Source organism: Arachis stenosperma, chromosome 10 (genome assembly GCF_014773155.1).
Source record: "Arachis stenosperma cultivar V10309 chromosome 10, arast.V10309.gnm1.PFL2, whole genome shotgun sequence".
NCBI lineage: Eukaryota > Viridiplantae > Streptophyta > Magnoliopsida > Fabales > Fabaceae > Arachis > Arachis stenosperma.
The window spans coordinates 19,864,793-19,874,118 of NC_080386.1; the positions used below are offsets into that span (position 1 = coordinate 19,864,793).

Sequence of the window (9,326 nt, forward strand, 5' to 3'; positions counted from 1 at the left end):
CATCGAGCAGTAGAAACCAATGTAATCAAATTACAGGTTTTTTTTTTCTGAAATAAATAAAAAAATATTTTCAGAAACACGTTTTTTGAACTTTAATTTCCCAAATACATTTATTTGTTTGGGCCTTGGTAAGGTCGCCGCCAGGTAAACTCCATTATTTTAACAGAGTTCGTTTAATCCCTGGTAAACTTCTATATTTTTATAGAATTCGCTTTATTTTCGGGGAATTTCACTACGTTATCTTCCCGTTTGTGGATGTAGTTGATGGCACATTTTACATGGCGTTACTCTCCGTTAGTGTGGATTGTCACAAAACCCTAACTTTACGAGTTTTCACCCAAAATAGGCGGTTCATTATTACACTCTCCCACTCTTTCATAACATCAACTGAATTGAAAACGTCATTCCTCCTCTAGACCGATCCGAATAGCTCTTTAGAGTTTTCGCTGCAAACTCGGAATACCCTAACAACCAGCTGCTTGCTGATTTTACATACTGCCATTCACCAAGACTTTATCCACTTTGGAGGCATACCCACACCTGTACTGACCAAAAGTCAACAAACCTTATACTGGAACACTCCAGACTAGTCTTATACAATCTTCAATAATTATGGCGCTAACAAGTATATTTACATATTTGAATCTTGTACTATATTATTTAGTCAATGTTCTAATAAAAAAATAGAATCAATACATTTAAACTGCATCTAAATTGTATTTATTTTAAGATAATTTTACATCTCAACGTTCTGCCGATACTGCATGAATTATCTTTTTACTGTTAATCTAGTAGTGCCATACTCAGGTATTTAATATTCGTTATCGTTATTCATTACTTTTTAAATTAAAAAATTAACCTATAACGAGTACAGCACTAAAACAACTACTTTCTGCTAAATAAACTAAGCGTGTGTTTGGCAAAACCGTCCGAAAAGAAAAAGCACGTTTAAGCTTCTTGAAAGCTTCAATTTTTTGTTCGGCTAATTTTTTATTTGGCAAACGCAGAAGTGATTTTGTATTCAAAAACTACGTTTACCAGAAGCAACAATTTATAACTTCTGCGTTTCACTAACAGACTTTTAGTCATTTTAATTAAACATCTATTTTTCCTTAAAAGATTCTACGGTGCTTACCCTAAAAATCAACATATTATGTTATTAATAGGTGGCATATTAAGAGGCTGCCAAATATGTAAATTTAAGGGCCTTTAGAATGTGGTGTATAACTATGGGGTGATGGCTAAGGAGTTATTTTTTTTGTTAACTATTAAATATAAATTAAAAATTAATATTTTACAAAAGTAAAATAATAAATTATATAAAATATGCATTTTTAATTACGTAAATTTAGATTATATTATGGGAATAATACGTAATTGTGTAATATTTTTTTAGAAGGGTTAAATGTTAAAAAAAATTGAAACAAAATAAATAAAATTAATTTATTCGCAAAATAATTTTAACGGTTTGAATTAGATTTATTTAATTGGATTTAAAAAAGACGGGTGCTAAGTAACCAATAAATTTTATTAGCTTTTAGTAAATATTTGACTAACACTCTAAATACTAATCACTCAATTCTAAAACTTAAACTCTAAACTGTAAATTCTAATAATATAAAAATAATATTAATAAAAAATATTAGCATAGAAAAATCTAACATTTCTTTTAGAAAAATAGAATTTTAAATTACATTTAAGTTAAATATAACTTTTCAACATAAAATAGGCTTTTAAAATTATCTCAAATTTAATATTCAAAATGTTATGACTTAAATTTGTCACTATTTATTTAAAAAAATAAATAAATTGAAAAAATAAATAACTAAACAAAAATCTTTTTTAAGAAAAATAAAAACTTATTTTATATCGATAATCTATGTTTAAATTAAATATAATTTTAAAATTATAAATTTCTTAAACTCAATAAAATGAAGGCCATTCAAATCATCAAATTTTAGATTTTAATATTTATATTTAGAGTTATACTTATTAACTTAATTAAATAATGCTTGATTATAAGTCCAAAGCAACAAAAAACAAAAAAAAATTGTAATTTTGAAGTATAAAAAAAGGCGAAATCAAAGGAAAAGAAAAAAAATAGAAAACTATCGTTGGAAATAATTTGAGATAATTTTAAAATAAATCTAATTTAAAATATTAAAATTAATTTTATTTATTCTGTTTCAAATTTTTTTTCTACATTTAACCGTATCTAAGAAAATAATACATAATTACATATTATTTCTATAATGTAACCCAAATTCACATAATTACAAAAGTATAATTTATATAATTTATTATTTTATTTTTTTAAAATATTAGTTTTTATTTATATTTAATAATTAACGGAAAAAATAACTCCTTGATCATACTAGAGCTATACACGATATTCTAAAGGCCCTTAAATTCACATATGTGGCAGTTTCTTAATATGCCGCCTATTGACAACATAATATGTTGATTTTTAGGATAACCACCATAGAATCTCCCTTTTTCTTTTACCAATTTTATTCTTTAGACATGTTATTATATTATTTATGAAATTCTTATTATTTTTTTTTACATAAGCTCTCTTTTTCTATTATTTATTATTTTTATTTTTTGTGTTAAATTTTTGTTTGACATTATACACTTTTATAATTGTGATTTTTGTATATTATATTTATTATTCGCTTTTTATAATATGATTTAAGTTAAAGTAAATTAAACAAAAATTAACCATAAATAATAATAATAATAAAAAATTATAGGGTACTAAAGAAGAGTATTAAGAGAACTAAAAATACAGTATATAAAATATATCATCAAGAATGTTTAGATTTGTTTCCATCACTATCAAGATAAATATTTAATTTTATTATTTTTAGTATTCTTTTTTATAATTATAATTTTGGTATATACAATTTTTTATTGTAATTTTTTTGTAAAATAGATTATGATCCCATTAAAAAAAGACAAATTAAATAAAAAAATTAATCATAGGTATTAATAAAATCATAAATGTTGAATTTTGAAATAATATTAAGAATAAGATTATTGAGAGTATTAGAACAAAAATACGATGTAAAAAAAATACTAAATTAACATTTTCATGTTAATACTTAAAATTAAAAAAAATGTAACATATTTGATTAAATACTCTTATATATATAGTTTATATTTCTTATCTTTAATATAAAATATATTTTGTTAATTTTTATATGTTATTTTTATTTTAATAAATAAATATTAATTTTATTATAAAATTAATTATTAATATGATTATTCAAATATCTAAATTAAAATAATAGGATAATATAAAAAAATAATTTAAGTTGATGTCTATTTTAATAATTTTTTATCTAAAAGTAATTTTGAGTAGTATAAACCAAGCAATATTTATTTTACTATAATCCATTTTGATATAAAGATAGTCAAACATAAATCACTTCAATACAAACTTATTCTTTACCAAAATCAAGTTTATAAAATCAATTTTATACAAATTTTCATTTGCAAACTGTTAGGGGTGTGCATGGCCCGGCCCGACCCGGTCCCGAACACTTTTGGGGTTAATTTGGTGTGATTTCATCGGGTCTAGGGCCATGTATGGTCTCAAAAATAGACCCGGTCATTATTTTGAGTTGGGTCCGGGTCATAACTCGGGTCACCCGAAATCGGTCCGGTGGCCCAGTCATCATACATAATTAATATTTTGTGTTATTAGTGATGGATGATGGCTATTATTATGTGAAATTTAAGTATTGTAATCCTTAGTATTTTGTGTTATTAGTCATTATATATAAGACTATAAGTTAATGTTTTATGTTTAAAATGCATAAGACTTTAGACTAATGCATAATCTTGTGTTATTTGTATTGATTTAAATATTTGGTGTTATTAGGCAATATTAATATTGATTATGGTTATGCTTTAATTTTAGAGAAGAGTTAGTTCTTATTATATTTTTCTAAGTGAATTTTATCATGTTAAATAATGGTTGGAGTCTTGAAAATTTGGATACTTTTACATGCTAACTTACAAGAAGGTATCAAGGTAATATAATGTTAACGGTGCGGTTTTCACTCGGTTTTTATTCGGTATAATCATGGTCCGAAAGTGTATAGGTTTCATCGGGTCTAGGGTCGAATTCGGGTTTAACAAATAGGCCCGGTATATATTTCGAGTCGGGTCTGAGTCACATCAAACCCGATTTCACCCGGCCCATGCACACCCCTACAAACTGTAATCCAAACACACACTAATTCTTTAGTGTTCACCAAAAATTTAGTACGGGCGCATTTATTCTTTCTCTTCCTTTATTTTGTTCGGGTTCATTTGGGTCATACAACCTCTTTTTTTTTTTTTTTGTGGTCAAGGGTCATACAACATAAAATTACTTAATCTTGCAATATGCTTTTAACTCATTCCTCCCTTTCAACCATGATGCTCCCGCGGCCCACTCATATCCAAGGCCTCATATGGAATCCATCCAACCCAGGCCCAATCCTCGCACATCCAGGCGCAGCACCTTCTATCTAAACGTCAAGCATGAGCTACTCGACTTCGTGGTTGCTTCACGATACACCGTTCAGCAAACAATCAAAAGCGGCTTCCCGAGACATCTGTCAGTACAAGATAACTCCAAGAGAAATATCTGTATCCTCGCATTTTACCGTGTTCGTTTTATTCTATAGTGTTTTGTTTGTATAATTAGGTTTAAATTAATTAATGAGAGATGGAGTTAGGCCTATTTTATTGGGCTTTTAATATTGTTGAATTAGAAGATAAAATAATTTTTACTGTATTAAATTATTTGGTACTGAAATATGAATTTAATTTCAAAATCTCTTCAACGAAAAAAAAAATTCAAAACCCAGGAAAAAAAATTAATTTGACCTATGCATCTTTATTCTTCTCATAACAAAATATATCCTTAAATTGTTTTCATTAGTCTAATAATTATTTATTTCATATAACTTTAAATTCTTCAAGTTAGAATTATAATTAGTTATTTAATATTATTTCACATCTACTTAAAAATACCCTTTAAAAGTCTAGAGTAAAATTTTAACCTGTATCTAAATTAGCTATAAATTTATCGTCCTTACAATTTATAATATATCAATTAATCAATTATTCATTTAATTTACCAGATTTATTTATATTAACTGTCAAAACTTCTTTCTACTGATTATAAATACTTAACTATGGGGTTTTCTAAAGTGGTATGTTATTTTAGTTCAATAATATTAATTTAGCAAGCCTAATTATGGGTTGATAGATGAGCTTTTTTGGGATAATTTACATCAATTAATTTATTAGAGATTAATTTTTATAAAAATGTCTTGAATAAAAAATTGATTACACATATGTCCTAAATAGATTTATATAAATCGAATCAAGTAGAAATTTGATTTAAGTATTTACATATAAATCGAATTAGCTTGATTTAATTTACTATTTATACAAATCGTTGACATTTTTTATTTGGATTCAAATAAAATATTTATTCTGACTAAAAAAATTAAAGTTTTAACTCCTATGTCACTTTAGAGGGTTATACTTTACAATAACTTTTTTAACATCAAAAGTTTCACTAATGATTTTTTGGATGCTAATAAGTCAAAGAATGATTTTTAATGAATTTTAAAAAATTGCTTATTGTTCCGTTTTGAATTCATAAGTTTGTAAAAATATAGATTTTTTGGAATTTGAACTAAACAAAATATGAATTTCTATTCTTATTCATTTTTATTTTTTTGATATTTTATTTGAATTCAAATAAGAGGTATTTTCTTATTGATATTTATGTTTTGAAGTTAATGATTAACTTAAAAGTAAAAAATGTCAATAATTTATACAAGTAATAATTGAATTAGGTTGATTCAATTTACTAAGTATATATTGTACAAGTACTAAATCAAATAAGGTTAATTCGATTTTCATATAAATGTTCAAATTGAGTTTGCCTTATTTGATTTCTATGGATCTATTTAGGACAGACGTGTAACCAATTTCTATTTAAGACATCAGTATAAAATTGATTTTTAATTAATTTATTGATGTAAATTACCTTTTTTTGTTGTTTGGTTCTGGATTTTTGACGAAGGATTAAAATGTGTAACACCGTACTACACAGAGTTTTACGCTTAAGTTGTAGAACAGAAGTAGTGTGGTATTACGGACCTCTAATTAGAAAATATTTACGTATAATAGTGGAAAGAGATAATATACTAGGAGCCTTGAAATACGGGTAAAACAAATTCGCAAAATAAAAGCGCAACGCTCAAGAAATAGAATTACTTGCATGCTAAGAAACCTAAAGGTTAGAGATAATAAATAAGAGAAAGAGTAAAAGAGAGCCAAGAATACAGTGGTACTAGCTCCTGACTCAGCCTGCGAAGGTAAGGCTGGCCGGAGAATATTTACATATATATATACATAAGTATCCCAAAAATCCAAAATACAGAAATAGGTCCCTAACTCTCTTGTAACCTCTATGAGGAACAAAATAATTAAGTTTCTTAGAGAGCAAGCTAGTACATATGGACATACATATACAAACTGAAAACCCAAAATGCCCAGGGACTACTCCTCTTCAGGGATCTACACGCCTAGCGAGGAGCCTCTCGACCTGCATCTGAGAACAACAACACAGTATGGGTGAGAACCGGAGGTTCTCAACATGGTAACAGTGCCACGCATATAATAAATAAGGTCCTGGGAATGCTAGAGGCAATCCTAGAACTCCAATCATACAGTTATAAAACTTAAACTCTAAGCAGAGGCCATAAAAAGGGTAGGTGACCTAAGAATCCAAAATCTACTTACTTTAAAACCTAACATTAGCACCTAGCCAATCCGCTCTTCCTCCGATCCTCCATCATCCATGATTCAGCAGAGACAAGCAACCAAACAACTTCACGCACAAGTAGGAAACAGATAGTGCAAGTAGCAAATATAACAAGTAGAATGATAAATATTCAGTTAGGCAATCCCAAGTAATGCATAGCAGACAAAACAACACAAATGCACATGTTGCATGCCTGTCCTATGACTGATGAGGCTCATCTGTCGGTTATCCAGCCAACCCGACAAGTCTGAAAACCTTAGACTGTCTCCCGTCGCGCATCCTCATGAGTCTATGCATAGATTTCACATTCATTCATCATTCAAACATTCATTTATATATCACTCAACGAGAGATATCCATACCCGAGAATTTATACGTGCCCGGTCACCCTTACGACGTAGGGTTAACAGAGTATCGAGTTTTAACACGTGGTGGCAAGCCACGGTTCTGTTACCCAGAGAAACTCGTATCTCAGATATCATCATTCGTAAGCAATTTCATATTCATAATCATTATTTAATCATTCATCAAAGTCATGGCATCATAACTTCAATTAACATTCACATCTCTTCCTTATAACTCATCATTTTTACCCCTTTCTTCATTCCCAAGCTACCTCAAATTTCTACCTTCCGCTAATTACTAGGCTTACTAATAAAATCTAGGGTTAACAGGGCAAAAATAGGGGTTTAGAGGTTCAAAACCATGTTTAGATCATAAAAATATAGGTGCTGGAAAAATAGAGTGTGTGCATACACACACATGTGTGCGTGTGCACAGCTTAAAAAGAAAACAGAACGTGTGCGTGCGCACACCAACCAGGAATTACTTGGTGTGCATGCGCCTCACCTGTGCTAGCGCTACCAACAGAAAGCCTATCCTGGTGTGTGCATGCGCACAAAGGCGTGCGTACGTACACTTTCTGAAAAATACCAGGTGTGCGTGCACACAAGGCGCGCGTACGCACAGATAAGTTTCTGCTACTGCTGGGTGCGTGCACACAGTTGTGTGTGTGGGCACACATCAGAATTTTCTGATTCTGTTGCAACTTTTAGAATTTCAGTTTTTAGCACCGAATTTCCGGCGTCCATAGCTTCCTCTACAGAATTCGATTTTTCGCAAACCTTATATCATTTTCAAGCTTTTAAAACCTTCTTTAATTTGAAACAAACCTCATTTTCATCCAAGATTTGAGAAGCAAGTTATGGACTACCAAAGTTCATCAAAAATCTAGTTTTACCAAATTATACCAAACGCCCATTTTACCAAATTCACATACCTTTACTCACAAAACCTGCACATTTGCAACATAATAAGTCCCTTTTCATTAACACCAATAACTAACACATTCATGCTCAAACCATCCCATATAACTCATACAATAACTCCAAATCTACTATTCTAACCCCAAGCTACAACTTTAAAATTCATTAACTTACTTTCTCAATTCATTAATAACAACCCAAAAATCATCATTAACCAATCAATAAGCCATAACCACAAAATTTCATTAACATATACCAACGACATCATCAACTCACCATTATAATTTCCAATAACACATATTCATTAACACCAATAACTCATTCTCATTAATTCTAACACAAGCCCAATCATCAATTTATCCATCAACATCACAAAACTAATCATTTAATGCATTTAATTATTTCAACTTATCCTATAGTTTCCTAGCCTAAGTTTTCACAGAGCCTTACATATTAAATGCGCGAAACCTAAACCATACCTTGACCGATCACTATGTTTAGTCCAAGGCAGCCACACTAGTCACATATACAGCCCCGCAAGCTTGAGAAACCCACCAAAATCTTAGCACCAATCATCCACCAAACTTCCAAATATCCACAATTAAATTCCAATGCACATATATCCACCTAATTCACACCTAATACACATGTACATCTCGAATTTAGATTTCACATAATAAAATCAAGATTTGGCTAGGGTTTAGGTGATTCTTATCATACCCACACACATGCAACCCAAACCCGATAAGTTCCGCAAGCTAAATCGAATCTAAAACACCAAATTGGGCAAAATTTCATCACAAGGGCTCAATTTCACAATTAGAAAGGGGATAGAGAATCTGAGATGAAATTGAGGCTTACCCATAAAATTGATCCGATGAAAACGTAGAGATCGACGCGTTGGACGCGTGGTCGCAAACGGTACGGCGATCGGAACTCAAATGAAAAAGTTATGGTGGGTGGAAGGATGGATGAGGATTTGGGAAGCTCTCCTCTCCCTCAATCTGTTCAGCGTTCTTGTTGCTGAATGGGGAAGGAGAAGCCCCTGCCCATTTTGAGTTATGGGTCCGGTTGGACCTATAGGCCCGGTTCAACCGGTTCGGTTCATCTAGTCCAATTTTGGACTAAATTTTTGAAATTGATATCAAAATTCTCGTTTTGAAGAGTTCTATCCTATTTTGATATTAATTTTTTATTTTTGATTTTTTAAATTAAAATTCAAG

At 29.7% G+C, this 9,326-nt stretch overlaps 1 long non-coding RNA gene across 1 annotated transcript; it reads right to left on the minus strand.

Moving 5' to 3' along the window:
• Positions 1-6,395: 6,395 nt before the first annotated feature.
• Positions 6,396-9,115, minus strand: LOC130954269 (uncharacterized). The gene is made up of 3 exons (XR_009076238.1): positions 8,965-9,115; positions 8,583-8,741; positions 6,396-6,625 (listed from the first exon to the last, which is right to left on the minus strand). It is a non-coding gene; the product is annotated as an uncharacterized LOC130954269 (long non-coding RNA).
• Between the last annotated feature and the right edge of the window lie 211 nt (positions 9,116-9,326).